The sequence below is a fragment of the Rhinoderma darwinii genome, assembly GCF_050947455.1.
Source record: "Rhinoderma darwinii isolate aRhiDar2 chromosome 11 unlocalized genomic scaffold, aRhiDar2.hap1 SUPER_11_unloc_21, whole genome shotgun sequence".
Classification (NCBI taxonomy): Eukaryota; Metazoa; Chordata; class Amphibia; order Anura; family Rhinodermatidae; genus Rhinoderma; species Rhinoderma darwinii.
In genome coordinates, this window is record NW_027461853.1 from 5,577 (window position 1) to 22,387 (window position 16,811).

The 16,811-nt window shown below is 43.0% G+C and overlaps 1 long non-coding RNA gene across 2 annotated transcripts; it reads left to right on the forward strand.

Annotated features, from left to right (window-relative positions):
* The first annotated feature begins 10,157 nt into the window (after window positions 1–10,157).
* On the forward strand, window positions 10,158–15,076 carry LOC142698034 (uncharacterized). 2 transcript variants are annotated; one of them, XR_012865649.1, is made up of 4 exons: window positions 10,158–10,720; window positions 10,860–11,062; window positions 12,247–12,341; window positions 14,570–15,076. It is a non-coding gene; the product is annotated as an uncharacterized LOC142698034 (long non-coding RNA). The 2 variants fall into 2 exon arrangements; XR_012865648.1 differs by having other exon boundaries at window positions 10,158–10,380.
* The last annotated feature ends 1,735 nt before the right edge of the window (window positions 15,077–16,811 follow it).

The window sequence follows — 16,811 nt, forward strand, 5'->3', positions numbered from 1 at the left end:
TATATAATGGATGAGTGTAATATAGTGAGTGCAGGTAGGTATATAATGTATGAGTGTAATATAGTGAGTGCAGGTAGGTATATAATGGATGAGTGTAATATAATGAGTGCAGGTAGGTATATAATGTATGAGTGTAATATAATGAGTGCAGGTAGGTATATAATGTATGAGTGTAATATAATGAGTGCAGGTAGGTATATAATGGATGAGTGTAATATAGTGAGTGCAGGTAGGTATATAATGTATGAGTGTAATATAGTGAGTGCAGGTATGTATATAATGGATGAGTGTAATATAGTGAGTGCAGGTAGGTATATAATGGATGAGTGTAATATAGTGAGTGCAGGTAGGTATATAATGGATGAGTGTAATATAATGAGTGCAGGTAGGTATATAATGTATGAGTGTAATATAATGAGTGCAGGTAGGTATATAATGGATGAGTGTAATATAATGAGTGCAGGTAGGTATATAATGTATGAGTGTAATATAATGAGTGCAGGTAGGTATATAATGGATGAGTGTAATATAGTGAGTGCAGGTAGGTATATAATGTATGAGTGTAATATAATGAGTGCAGGTAGGTATATAATGGATGAGTGTAATATAATGAGTGCAGGTAGGTATATAATGTATGAGTGTAATATAATGAGTGCAGGTAGGTATATAATGTATGAGTGTAATATAATGAGTACAGGTAGGTATATAATGTATGAGTGTAATATAATGAGTGCAGGTAGGTATATAATGTATGAGTGTAATATAATGAGTACAGGTAGGTATATAATGTATGAGTGTAATATAATGAGTGCAGGTATGTATATAATGGATGAGTGTAATATAAAGAGTACAGGTATGTATATAATGTATGAGTGTAATATAATGAGTGCAGGTATGTATATAATGGATGAGTGTAATATAAAGAGTACAGGTATGTATATAATGGATGAGTGTAATATAGTGAGTGCAGATAGGTATGTATATAATGGATGAGTGTAATATAGTGAGTGCAGATAGGTAGGTATATAATGTATGAGTGTAATATAATGAGTGCAGGTAGGTATATAATGTATGAGTGTAATATAATGAGTGCAGGTAGGTATATAATGTATGAGTGTAATATAATGAGTGCAGGTAGGTATATAATGGATGAGTGTAATATAGTGAGTGCAGGTAGGTATATATTGGATGAGTGTAATATAGTGAGTGCAGGTATGTATATAATGTATGAGTGTAATATAATGAGTGCAGGTAGGTATATAATGGATGAGTGTAATATAATGAGTGCAGGTAGGTATATAATAGATGAGTGTAAATTAGTGAGTTTGGGTAGGTAGGTATATAATGGATGAGTGTAATATAATGAGTGCAGATAGGTATATAATGGATGAGTGTAATATAATGAGTGCAGGTAGGTGTATAATGTATGAGTGTAATATAATGAGTGCAGGTAGGTATATAATGGATGAGTGCAATATAATGAGTGCAGGTAGGTATATAATGGATGAGTGTAATATAATGAGTGCAGGTAGGTATATAATGTATGAGTGTAATATAGTGAGTGCAGGTAGGTATATAATATATGAGTGTAATATAGTGAGTGCAGGTAGGTATATATTGGATGAGTGTAATATAATGAGTGCAGGTAGGTATATAATGTATGAGTGTAATATAATGAGTGCAGGTAGGTATATAATGGATGAGTGTAATATAATGAGTGCAGGTAGGTATATAATGTATGAGTGTAATATAATGAGTACAGGTCGGTATATAATGTATGAGTGTAATATAATGAGTGCAGGTAGGTATATAATGTATGAGTGTAATATAATGAGTACAGGTAGGTATATAATGTATGAGTGTAATATAATGAGTGCAGGTATGTATATAATGGATGAGTGTAATATAAAGAGTACAGGTATGTATATAATGTATGAGTGTAATATAATGAGTGCAGGTATGTATATAATGGATGAGTGTAATATAAAGAGTACAGGTATGTATATAATGGATGAGTGTAATATAGTGAGTGCAGATAGGTATGTATATAATGGATGAGTGTAATATAGTGAGTGCAGATAGGTAGGTATATAATGTATGAGTGTAATATAATGAGTGCAGGTAGGTATATAATGTATGAGTGTAATATAATGAGTGCAGGTAGGTATATAATGTATGAGTGTAATATAATGAGTGCAGGTAGGTATATAATGGATGAGTGTAATATAGTGAGTGCAGGTAGGTATATATTGGATGAGTGTAATATAGTGAGTGCAGGTATGTATATAATGTATGAGTGTAATATAATGAGTGCAGGTAGGTATATAATGGATGAGTGTAATATAGTGAGTGCAGGTAGGTATATAATGTATGAGTGTAATATAATGAGTGCAGGTAGGTATATAATGTATGAGTGTAATATAGTGAGTGCAGGTAGGTATATATTGGATGAGTGTAATATAATGAGTGCAGGTAGGTATATAATGGATGAGTGTAATATAATGAGTGCAGGTAGGTATATAATGGATGAGTGTAATATAGTGAGTGCAGGTAGGTATATAATGGATGAGTGTAATATAATGAGTGCAGGTAGGTATATAATGGATGAGTGTAATATAGTGAGTGCAGGTAGGTATATAATGGATGAGTGTAATATAATGAGTGCAGGTAGGTATATAATGTATGAGTGTAATATAGTGAGTGCAGGTAGGTATATAATGGATGAGTGTAATATAATGAGTGCAGGTAGGTATATAATGGATGAGTGTAATATAATGAGTGCAGGTAGGTATATAATGGATGAGTGTAATATAATGAGTGCAGGTAGGTATATAATAGATGAGTGTATATTAGTGAGTTTGGGTAGGTAGGTATATAATGGATGAGTGTAATATAATGAGTGCAGATAGGTATATAATGGATGAGTGTAATATAATGAGTGCAGGTAGGTGTATAATGTATGAGTGTAATATAATGAGTGCAGGTAGGTATATAATGGATGAGTGTAATATAAAGAGTACAGGTATGTATATAATGTATGAGTGTAATATAGTGAGTGCAGGTAGGTATATAATGGATGAGTGTAATATAAAGAGTACAGGTATGTATATAATGTATGAGTGTAATATAGTGAGTGCAGGTAGGTATATAATGGATGAGTGTAATATAGTGAGTGCAGGTAGGTATATATTGGATGAGTGTAATATAGTGAGTGCAGGTATGTATATAATGTATGAGTGTAATATAATGAGTGCAGGTAGGTATATAATGGATGAGTGTAATATAGTGAGTGCAGGTAGGTATATAATGTATGAGTGTAATATAGTGAGTGCAGGTAGGTATATAATGGATGAGTGTAATATAATGAGTGCAGGTAGGTATATAATGGATGAGTGTAATATAATGAGTGCAGGTAGGTATATAATGTATGAGTGTAATATAATGAGTGCAGGTAGGTATATAATGGATGAGTGTAATATAATGAGTGCAGGTAGGTATATAATGGATGAGTGTAATATAATGAGTGCAGGTAGGTATATAATAGATGAGTGTAAATTAGTGAGTTTGGGTAGGTAGGTATATAATGGATGAGTGTAATATAATGAGTGCAGATAGGTATATAATGGATGAGTGTAATATAATGAGTGCAGGTAGGTGTATAATGTATGAGTGTAATATAATGAGTGCAGGTAGGTATATAATGGATGAGTGCAATATAATGAGTGCAGGTAGGTATATAATGGATGAGTGTAATATAATGAGTGCAGGTAGGTATATAATGTATGAGTGTAATATAATGAGTGCAGGTAGGTATATAATGGATGAGTGTAATATAATGAGTGCAGGTAGGTATATAATGTATGAGTGTAATATAGTAAGTGCAGGTAGGTATATAATGGATGAGTGTAATATAATGAGTACAGGTATGTATATAATGGATGAGTGTAATATAATGAGTGCAGATAGGTATATAATGGATGAGTGTAATATAATGAGTGCAGGTAGGTATATAATGGATGAGTGTAATATAGTGAGTGCAGGTAGGTATATAATATATGAGTGTAATATAGTGAGTGCAGGTAGGTATATAATGTATGAGTGTAATATAATTAGTGCAGGTAGGTATATAATGTATGAGTGTAATATAATTAGTGCAGGTAGGTATATAATGGATGAGTGTAATATAATGAGTGCAGGTAGGTATATAATGTATGAGTGTAATATAATGAGTGCAGGTAGGTATATAATGGATGAGTGTAATATAATGAGTGCAGGTAGGTATATAATATATGAGTGTAATATAGTGAGTGCAGGTAGGTATATAATGGATGAGTGTAATATAGTGAGTGCAGGTAGGTATATAATGGATGAGTGTAATATAATGAGTGCAGGTAGGTTGGTATGTCAGTAATACACTGCAGAATTAAGGCGGGATTCACACGACAGGGTTTCCCGGCCGGGTGCCGGACGTTCATATATCGGCCAGCACCCGGCTGCATTAGGAATAATAGACCCCTAATGGGGCTATTCACACGACCGATTTTTTGACGGGCCAGGAAAACCGGCGTCAAAAAATGGGACATGCCCTATTTTCGGCCGGATACCCGGCCGCCCGGCTCCCATAGAAGTCTATGGGGCCGGGTAATACACGGCCATCACCGGAATGTGTCCCGAGTGATGGCCGGGTCAACCGTCGCTCGCGCACTCTCTCCTCCTCACAGTGCAGAGTGCATGTGAGGAGGAGGAGTTGATGCCATTCGGACGAATGGTTACGCTGGAGATCCTGTGTGGCAGGGTCGGGGTGTACAGCAGGTGGAAGGGAGCCCTGCGCTGGCTCCCTTCCCCTGCTTGTTACGGTTCCCGACCGCTGGCTGTGTTTTTACGGCAGGGTCCTTAAAACCCGAGCCATAGACTTTTTACGGCTCGGGTTTTAACTTGCTGCCCGCGCGATCGGGCAGCTGAATGTCGGGTCTCCGGCTGTCAGTGACTGCCGGGGACCCTGAGGAGAGGATAGAAGCAGCTTTCACTGCTTCTGTCTTCTACGATGTCTTTTTACACAACGCTCAATGAACGCTGTGTATAGGAATAGAGGCAGCAGCAGCGGCGCTGTCTCTATTCCTCCCGGTGATCATGTGACTGGTCACATGATTGCCGGGTGCCGTTACTGACACTGCTGCTGGGTCTTACTAGACCTAGCACAGTCCTATTAGTGACAATCGTCACTATGAGAGGGCTGATTTCCCCTGTAACTGGGGCTGCTGTGCAGCTCCAGTTACAGGGAAAAACATGGTGTAAAAGAAAGAAAAAATATATATAAAGTTCCCCAAAGGTCTTTTTTGACCTTTGAGGGACAGACCATAGTAATAAAAAATAAGTAAAGTGCAAAAAAGTAATCAGATTAAAAAATGGTCAGGGAAAAACCCGGATGCAAATCGGGTCCAAATCGGCCGGTAAAAAAAGCAACACGGCCCGGATGCAAACCGGCCGGGAAAAATGGACCGATTTTCCTGGCCGACACTCGGACCCTGTCGTGTGAATGAGGCCTAAGGCGGGATTCACACGACCGGGTCGCGCCCAAGCCCGAGTGCCGGCCGGTAAAATCGGCCATTCTGCCCTGCCGGTTTGCATAAAGTTTTGCATCCGTGCCGGGCCGGGCAGATCTGGACAGTGACATCAGCGGCAACTCCTGAAGGGGAATCCCCATGTGTTCGGGGATTCCGCTTCAGGAGTTTCCCCTGATATCACTGCCCATATATGGACAGAGACATCAAGCGCTCTGTCCAGGAGCGGAATCCCCGAACACACGGGGATTCCGCTCCTCCAAGGAGCTAAAATGCGGCTAGCACATAGCAGAGCGGGGAGATACCTCCCTGCTCTGCTATAGTGGCGTTGCTGCAGTAATAGCAGCCGCAGCAGCTGCTCGCGGCGCCATCGAAGGTGTCGCCGGGCCAGGGCGCTTTTAAAACAAGCAGGGGAAGGGAGCCAGCGCAGCGCTCCCTTCCACCTGCTGTACACCCCGGCCCTGCAACACAGTGTACAGCGATGCCATTCGTCAGAATGGCATCAACTCCTCCTCCTCACATGCACTCTGCGGTGTGAGGAGGAGGAGATAGAGCGCAAGCCCGGCTTCTATGGGAGCCGGGCGGCCGGGTACCCGGCCGAAGATAGAGCATGTCCTATTTTTTGACGGCCGGTTTCCCCGGACGTCAAAAAATCGGTCGTGTGAATAGCCCCATTAGGGGTCTATTATTCCTAATGCAGCCGGGTGCCGGACGATTTATGAACGGCCGGCGCCCGGCCGGGAAACCCTGTCGTGGGAATGAGGCCTAACGCAGCATGTGATTACGATTTTTATAAATATTATTCACTTGTATTAAATAGATTTCTACTACATGTAAACATAAAGGTTTTCTATATTTTCTTTGCTATCTTTTCTCTACCCCACATGGCCACTCTATGGTGATGCAGGTGGGGGCGCTATTTCACTGTTTACCTCCGGCAGCAGAAGGGCGAGGTGCAGCCCTGCCACACAACAACAATCCTGGTTCCGCAGTAGAATGTTCAGTTTTTTTGGTGTAAACTTTTTGCATAGATTTTCATTGTAGGATCTGTACAAAGTGGAGCTGCCAGGAGATCGGAGACTTGATGAGATGGACGCATGCAGCTCCCGTCAGGTACATACTGGTTAGGTGAGTCGTCCCACCTCATAATATCCATGAAAAATGGAACTAAATAGGTATTGGACAAATATCAAACTATCACTGCCAGGCAAAAAACTTTAAAACCTCATTTTTAATAAATATTAACTGTAAAAAAAATAATCAAATACCAATTTAATTTTACTACAAAACACATGGCACCTCGATCAGTGGTACAAGCATCTTTGGGGTACTCCAGCGGGTAAAGTTCATAGAACAGGGTATAATACTAGTAATACCAGTTCAGTATCCGGGCATAATAAACAATGAGTAGTCCCACCTCCCCTTTCTCATCCATATTAGGCTCTGTTCACATCTGCGTTGGGGTCCCGTTCTGACGTTCCGTCGGAGGTTTCCGTCAGAACGGGACCCTGAGCAGACACCGATGAAAACCAGGGGATTCCGTTTCCATCACCATCGATTTCAATGGTGATGGAGCCGATGCCCGTGGTTTCCGTTTGTCTCTTTTGTGCACCGGACCCGTAGTTTTGCCGGAAGCAATAGCGTAGTCGACTACTGAAATCAATGGTGATGGAAACGGAAACCCCTGGTTTCCGTCGGTGTCAGTTTGTGTCTGCTCAGGGTCCTGTTCTGACGGAAACTTCTGACGGGAACGTCAGAACGGGACCCCAATGCAGATGTGAACAGAGCCTTAGGGCATGACCAGACGTGGCGGAATTGCTCTGAAATTCCGCTGCGGATAGTCCGCAGCAGAAATACGCACTGTACACGTTTCTCCATTGCTTTCCACAGCTTTTTAGTTGGGTTCGTTTACACGTTGCGGACAATTCCGCTGCGGAGCATAGGCTGCGGTGCGGAATTTGGTGTCCGCAGCATACACTGGCTGTTCCGGACGTGTAGCGGACTTGTTGCCGACTCATTGCGGAATTTCTCCATTGACTTCAATGGAGAGTGAAAATTCTGCAATGAAGTCCGCAGATGTTATGTGTGCTGCGGAGCGTGCTGGTTTTACTAACATGATAGTTCTTCATTCTGGCTGGACCTATGTATCTCTAGGTCTACAGCCAGACTGAGGAAGTCAATGGGGCTCCCGTAATTACGGGTGACTACGTGTGTGCACCCGTAATTACGGGAGCGTTGCTAGGCGACGTCCGTAAATAGTCACTGTCCAGGGTGCTGAAAGAGTTAAACGATCGGCAGTAACTGTTTCAGCACCCGGGACAGTGACATCCGATCACAATATACATCAACCTGTAAGAAAAATAGAAGTTCATACTTACCGAGAACTCCCTGCTTCTGTCTCCAGTCCGGCTTCCCAGGATGACGTTTCAGTCTACGTGACGGCTGCAGCCAATCACAGGCCAAGCACAGGCTGCAGCGGTCACATGGACTGCCGCGTCATCCAGGGAGGTCGGGCTGGATGTCGAAAGAGGAACGCGTCACCAAGACAACGGCCGGTAAGTATGAATTTATTTTTCTTTTACTAGGGAAAGGGCTGTCCCTTCTCTGTATCCTGCACTGATAGGGAGAAGGGAAGCCCTTTCCCCCCTCAATACGCAACGGCCAGTCCGCATCAATTTAATGCCCATTTTAGGCAAAGCCGCGACAGAATCTGCAACGCAGTTTATGTGCGCCATTGATGCGGACAGTGTGTGCAGAACTCCGCCACGTCTGGTCATGCCCTTAGACTGTCACACAGAAACCTCTGCATGTTCTTTATATCCACAATTTCTAGTTATAATCCCTCCTCATCGGGCTGCAGCGGCCAAACCGCAGGAGAAGTGGGGGGTGTGAACATCATCTTAGGCAGCCTTGGCTGGAATTACAGCTGTGATTGGATAGAGTAGGTCACATGTGGACACAAAGTCCCTGTTTACACACCAAGTTTTTTGCAGGTGGAAAAATCTGCCTCAAAATTCCTTCTGCCGCTTTTTTGACGCATTTTACGACCACGGCCATTGAGCACCGCATGCAAAAATGCTGCGAAAACCGTTTTCTTTGCCTCCCATTGATGTCAATGGGAGGTCAGAGACGGAAACGCTTGAAGAAAGGGCTTGACGCTGCTTTTTCCTGTGAGTGTTTTTTTCTCGTGGGAAAAACGCCTCTGCATCCCATTGAAATCAATAAGATTTGTTTTCGGACGTTTTTTGATGCGGTTTTCGTTGCGGTTTCCACGTCAAAAACGCTCTGTGTGAACTAGGCCTAATATTTCTCCATATATTACATGTGGATTTTGCAGCATATTTGGCTGTGCATCCTTTGCATTACATCTACTGCAGATTGTTACTGCTGCAAGTTTATGCAGTTTTCTAGAACCCTATTCACATTCATACTTCATGTGTCAATTTGACCATGGAAATCTGCAATAAATATGTAACATGTGAACATAGACTTAGGGGCTACACGTGATGTTTCAGGCTACATTTACACACTGCAACCAGGTTACATCACACTTGTCTTCTCTCCCAGATTGTCCTGGAGACTTCCAAACTAGGGAAGATCTTACATGATGTAGCTGCATAAAGGAAGGCACTCTGCTGGGACTATTTGTGAGGGGGAACTCTGCTTGTAGAGGTTATTGGGGGCACTCTGCTGGGACTATTTGTGAGGGGGAACTCTGCTTGTAGAGGTTATTGGGGGCACTCTGCTAGGACTATTTGTGAGGGGGAACTCTGCTTGTAGTGGTTATTGGGGGCACTCTGCTGGGACTATTTGTGAGGGGGAACTCTGCTTGTAGTGGTTATTGGGGGCACTCTGCTGGGACTATTTGTGAGGGGGAACTCTGCTTGTAGTGGTTATTGGGGGCACTCTGCTGGGACTATTTGTGAGGGGGAACTCTGCTTGTAGTGGTTATTGGGGGCACTCTGCTGGGACTATTTGTGAGGGGGAACTCTGCTTGTAGTGGTTATTGGGGGCAGTCTGCTGGGACTATTTGTGAGGGGGAACTCTGCTTGTAGAGGTTATTGGGGGCAGTCTGCTGAGACTATTTGTGAGGGGGAACTCTGCTTGTAGAGGTTATTGGGGGCCGTCTGCTGGGACTATTTGTGAGGGGGAACTCTGCTTGTAGTGGTTATTGGGGGCACTCTGCTGGGACTATTTGTGAGGGGGAACTCTGCTTCTAGAGGTTATTGGGGGCCGTCTGCTGGGACTATTTGTGAGGGGGAACTCTGCTTGTAGTGGTTATTGGGGGCAGTCTGCTGGCACTAATTATTGGAGGCACTTTGCTGGCAATATGGTTTATTGAGGGGGTCTCTGCTGGTAGTGTTGTTTATGAGGGGGCAGTATACTGGCACTGTATAAGGGACAATACTCTGCTGGCACTGTATGGGGGCACTCTGCTTACTCTAATTATGGGGTCGCTCGCTGATAACTGAGGCTTCTTAGCTGTCCTTATGGGTGGCGTTTACATAGGAAAGAAATTCTCAAACCACATCTCAAATCTCCCTGTAGTTGATTCTAAAAACAGACAAGTACGGCTCAGAAAAACGGCTGCAAACAAATAACCATTGATATGAATGGAAATGAACAAAATGTTTTTCGCTTTCTGTGATTATTATTGACATGTTTTATAAGACATGTTGCATCTCGTGTTATACACAGCAGGAGGTAACAGCACACGTCTTATCACACAGGAAGAGGAAATACATCAGAAAGGGAAACAGGAAGAGGAAGAGCAGCCATGTCATACAGGAAATACAGGGAAGTGACATCATCACAGGAGGTAACAGCACACGTCTTATCACACAGGAAGAGGAAATACATCAGAAAGGAAACAGGAAGAGGAAGAGCAGCCATGTCATACAGGAAATACAGGAAGTGACATCATCACAGGAGGTAACAGCACACGTCTTATCACACAGGAAGAGGAAATACATCAGAAAGGGAAACAGGAAGAGGAAGAGCAGCCATGTCATACAGGAAATACAGGAAGTGACATCATCACAGGAGGTAACAGCACACGTCTTATCACACAGGAAGAGGAAATACATCAGAAAGGGAACAGGAAGAGGAAGAGCAGCCATGTCATACAGGAAATACAGGAAGTGACATCATCACAGGAGGTAACGTATATCCTGTGTGCGGGGACCCCAGAAATATGATGAGACTGACGTATCAGGGCTGATACATAGTAATGTTATGTTCCTGTTATGTCATTATATATCATTACGTGTGTGTTTAGGCTGTGCTTATATATGTTAGTAGGTCGGACCAGAAGGATTGCGTGTTCTGTATACAAGCTCCAGATAAGAAGAACATGGATCAGCACAACAACACCAGCGCTCCTGGGACTTCGCTCCAACCACACAGCATTTCATCCGGAGGATCGACTGTTCCGTAGTCCAAAACGTGGCTTCTCGGGTTCTATTCCTACAATGGAGGAAAAAGTCAATGACATATTTTCAGTAATTATTGTTACAAAATCTCCATTAAGGAAATCTCATGTATGGAATATTTTTTTGTATCACCTTAACTTCTGGTTACACCTGAAATGCCCTATAAGGGTATTTAGATATCATAGAGGGGGGTATCACGCTGGAGACCCTCTCTATGACCCAAATGGAAGCTCTGCGCCACCTCTGTCCAGAGGCTGTGTGTGGTATTGCAGCTTTTCTGTATTGAAATGTATAGGGCTAAGCTGTCCACACACCGCACATCACCTGTGGACAGGTGTGGCTCTGTTTTGGGAAGACAGCAGCTCTATTTTTCTGATTATGTACAACCCCTTTAATTACATAATCTCTTTAGAGGGTTTTCTCCATCTCAGACGTTTATGTGATATCCACCTATGCGCATGCACGCAGCTCTCTCCGTTCTGTACTATGGGAGTTACGCAAATAGTTCAACAGCGCTTAGCTGTTTCCGAAACTTCCATAGAACAGAATAGAGAGAGGGACGTGCGAGGCCTTTCCCAAGTCATTCTCCACCTGGAATCAGCAGCCATTAGACGGGACAGGGATCTGGGAACAAAGCAGGACAGGGTCAGGGAGAGACCTCCGTTTTCCACATAGGTGTGAGTCCCAGAGAAATAGTAAGATGGGAGTACCCCTTTAAATAAAACTTCTTGGTGATGATCCATTTTCTTAAGGTGTTTAATTAAACTATGGACAGTGGGGGCGAAGAACCGGCACCCAAAATATCTATACTGGAGTGACATGCGTGTTACTAACGCTGTATACAAGCTCCCCCCGTATAACAGACAGGACCCTCACTGAGACTTTGTAGGGGCTCCTAGAGACAAATATATATTGATGTACAGACATTTCCCCCCCCCCCCCCCCGTTATTGTGCAGCGAGACCTCCCCCCGTATAACAGGCAGGCCCCTCACTGAGACTTTGTAGGGGCTCCTAGAGACAAATATATATTGATGTACAGACATTTCCCCCCCCCGTTATTGTGCAGCGAGACCTCCCCACATATAACAGGCAGGACCCTCACTGACCCCCTGGACAGACACATAGGCCTGAATATATTTATAGCTTTATATTTTCCATTATTCACCTGCAGGAAATGTTATTTTTAGAAATGGGGAGAAATACTTGGAATTGTGTTTTTTTAGTTTCTGATGTTATTTTTGTTACTTCTCAGGTATAAGGAGAAAAGTAACCGGCACATACAAGATGAGACGTGGATGAAGATGTGCGGAGGACTGTACCCCACCGGGAAAGAGCGGGCTGTCACTGGTATTACCATGGGGCAGATTTACTAAGGCCTCATGCACACGACCGTAGTGAGGTGCATTGACCATGACTTGCGGCTCGTACGTCCGTGGAGTGTCACCCGCGGCCGCCCACAAATCGCGGGCCGTGCATATGACCGCGTGCATTATTTTCTATGAGCCTGTACCGCAAAACACGACCGTAATAAGACATGTCCGTTGTTTTTGCGGTCCCGGTTCCTGGGCAATGCACGGACCGTGGAAACCAAGGTCGTGTGCCCATATGGGCCCATTGAAATGAATGGGGCCGCAATTCACCGCAAAAATAAGTTAGTGTGCATGGGGCCTAAAACTATCTGAGTTTTACACAGTGTAAACTGATACAAGGAAGTCAGAAACTGCGCCAAATTGATCACAGTGGTGCACGATGTATGATAGATTTTACTAGACATGTTAGACGCTTTTCTCTTCCTTATACCACCTCTTGGTTGGCTTAGTTTAAGACACGCCCCTTTATTCTAGGCCACGCCCCTTGTCAAGCACGCCGCAAAATGTGTCTAAAACGATTAATAAATATGGCGCACAACATGTACGCCATAATTCTGGCTCAATTTGAATAGTAAATCTGCCCTACTATGAATGGAATATAAATTTGGGGTTAGTATTCAGGGCATATTCCCTATTTAAAGAATTGATAAGAGTCGGGAATCCTTCAGCTTAGTCCATTCTCTCTACTATCAGTCAGTACAGGGAGTAGTAGTACATAGAAAACATTACATGGTCACCATGTCAGCTTTATTCTGCCTGCACTGACAGCACAAAGTCTTCATGGTGACTGCAGGACTGGAAGTCAAGGACCACCTCTATGATGTCCGCGGGACCTAATAGGGATATGGCGCTTTTTCCATTTAAGAATTTGTCAATGAGCTGATAATCTCGGTGCCAATTCTGGCTGCAAGTAATATATAAAGGGGCACACCTACCTCAAGTACTGGCACAGTATAAGGTCATCAGGGTGACTGCAGGACTGGAATTAACGCTCTTTTATGAAAAGGGTGTGTTGCAATGTTCGGCACATGGCAGCTTTGTGTATATAGTAGTATATAGACCCTACTGCACTGATTCTTCATACTATACCCTAATAGAGCATAGTTGACAATATTTGGCATTTCTTTCTAGGGACACTTTGGTTTCAGATGGATTGAGACAGGACTTGACAGGGCCTACCTTTGACAGAACGTGGTTCATTGGGCATGGCTTGTCATGGGGCAGGGTTAGTGAGAATACACTTTGTGTACCAGATATTCCCTGTATTCTGTCCTCACTATAAAAACCTTGCAGTAGGGACAGTATAGAGGGAGGGTATCGCCTGCAGAAGTGATCTAAGTAAGTATGGCACGTGACCACTGTGGCCAGTGATTGACTAGTGCGATCATGTGCCGATACGGGACATCGCTGGTCCAGCCTATGTAAACAGGCCGGCAGGGGATTGTGAACCGCCGGCACTGGAGCCGCAGAGAATTAGAAGGTGGGTATTTGCTAAATGGTGCAATTTTCAGTTTGAATTACAATTTTTATAAAGCCTGGAAAACCCCTTTAATACCAAACACTAAAATGTATTCAGACCCCGGATAAATCCCCTTTATGTGCTTCCCGCTCCTTCAGCAGCTCTGGGTCCCATTCGGCTCCGGACCCCACCTCTGCTGGCTGAGCCAGGAGCTGTTAGTGATATTGGCCTTTACATATTGGAGTAATCCAATAGATAACAGCCAAGTTTTTTAATAAAATCCTGCGATGTAGTTTGGGTGGGCACTGCGCCTTTGATTGCATGACAAATTTTTCTTGGAGTTCCCCTTTAAAAATTGGTAAGCGGCGGGTAACACAAATACTTCACACGTGGACGGTAAAGTAAAGCCCATTTTATTTTGACTGTGTTTCTGGACCGGACTGGTTCGGGACTAAACTTGACTGGTCCCTTCATCAGGTTAAGATCAGATAAAGGAACCAGTCGTGCCAGAAACGCGTATTTAAATAAAATTCTACCATCGCTTGGCGCCCCATCTGTCCCCGTTTTGAAACCTTTGTGTTAACCGCATCTTAGTTGAGCATATTTACTTGTGAATTTTGTATCTTAGTTGAACATAGAACGCACTATCTACCTACCTGGCAGACAAAGGGTCTTGGTGTGGGTCACGGGGAATATCTTCAAGAGAGCAACTCTTCACTAGGACATTTTATTTATTCTTGTTTCAGAACTGAAGGGAATGTACCGTACAACATCAGCAGGAGGAAGCCCTGGTGTCGAGAACGTCAGCCATGGAAAGGGATGTGCCAGATCAAGGTCTCTACGCTAAAGAGGCAGCAGATATGAACCACTAATGTCCATCTAAGAGTGCCGGAACGTCATCCGTCCACACCTCCTCCTTCCCATCCCCCACTGTCCAGAAGGGGATTTTAAGATCCATCCAATTAAAAGACAACTGTCCAGAAGTCTTTGAAAATGAAGCCTTGTCCATGATTTGCAGCGCTGCGGTGAAGTACAATGGTTTTGGGTGTTTAATGGCAAGTCTCTTCAGATGCCCGGCAATGGACTTCCTCCCCTCGTCCTGTTTGGTAGGGTCTCTGCACTCCCTTTCCTGTAGAACAGCTGCCCCTACAGATTCCCAAGGCCATCCATATTTTTTTCCTGTCTGGCTGATAGCAACACATGTCAATAAAAACATACCTCAATGTATTTATTGTATTTCTAATAAAAATGGATAGACAAATACATAAAAGTAATTTGTTTTAATTCCAAAGAACAATCATGAAATCTATATTATACCTGTGTAATCAATTGTGGACATGGTCACTGATTCATTGAAGAATGAGTAGGCTGGGTAACCCGTGGAGTAACATCCAAACAAGAAAGACATCTTCCTGCTACAAAAACAGAGGTCATAATCAGGACGAACGTACACCACCATACAACAAAGTCCAGCAAAGAGATCCCCCAGCCTGAGACATACTGTACTCCGTGTCAGAAGAACAAGAAGCTACAAAAAGAGAGACAACTGCATCCAGTCGATGTTCTTATCAACCAAGAGGTTCACAAGGTGAGAAGACTAATTTACATTTTTTTTCAAGGTATTACTCTAGGGAGCGCTCCTGTTATTTTCTTTTTCTCCACACTGTATTTTCCTAAGGTACTGTATACATTTCACTCATTAATGCCAACCTAGCCAAGTGAGCACACAACAAAGTAAGCCTGCACACCCAAATAGAGTACCAACCATCTACACATCATGCCAATAAAGGAGTTTTGCCTTTGCACAGTGCTCCAAGGGGAGCACAATACAACTTCAATACTGCAAATACCTAACCTGAACGTCACATCTGCACCTTGCTCTTCTCTTTTGAAGATGTTAGTGTACAGAGTAGTAGGGGAATTGACCAGACATGATGTGCTGCCTCGTGGATATGTCCTATATGGTCAGCCGCCATTCCGAACGAAGCGCCAACTACTGGATGTACCAGCAACCAGAACGGCACATTGCCTGATGAAGGTCATGTAATGACCGAAGCGTCGCACTAAGCCTCTGTCATCTACAACCACTTGAAAAAAATCAAGATTTCTTCCTTAAACTTCAGCTTTGTGTGCCAAATACTTATTTTGACTACGATTGGGTTGGGACCCTATTCGTGCACCTACATCGTCCAGTGCGTTCTGAACCACTACTTATCTGGCACAGACCATCCTGGAGCTGAATGTCTCTGAGGCTGCTCTTTCAAAGTTGCTAATGTAGCTCATCTGGGCTCCATAGACCCAACCTTTATATATGACTCCTAGAGAAATGGGTTAGTGAAAGAAAAAGGTATAATTCAGATCCTGGAGGCCATTGAGTATGTCAACCTTTGGACCTTGATTGGCACCTACGCCATATTTTCAGAGTAATGCATCAGATGTCTCAAGAAGAACATTTTATGAGAAAAGGACAATGTTGATGAGATTGCAGGTCCGCCTGTTTCTAACTCACATAATTATTACCCAGTATCCAGGTAAATAGTGCATACAAAGTCCAGAAAAATAACCAGGCGACTGTCCAGATAAACATTGGATACCGCGCCCAGAAATGGTGCATTGTGCCCCGATAAATATTTCCTTAAAAGGAATGTCCGGGAAATGAAACTAGTTGCATGGAATGTTTTGAAATGAAAAAAGCAGCCATTACTCTCCTGTTAAATCCCCTGCACCCATGATCTGGTGGTCAACCCGATGGGTTGATTGAAGAGACTACCCTACGTGGATAGACAACCGCTACAAAATTCTCACCCAAAAATTAAGATATGGAATAGGTTACCCCTTTGTATGTCAGATCGAATAGCCGTAATTAAAATGATAGTATTACCCCAGTTGATGTATCCACTGATTAACAGTCCCATATGGATAGGAGAAAAGACGTTTAAATGCATAGAAAGCTTAACCCCTTCCCGACATTTGTCGTAAATATACGAC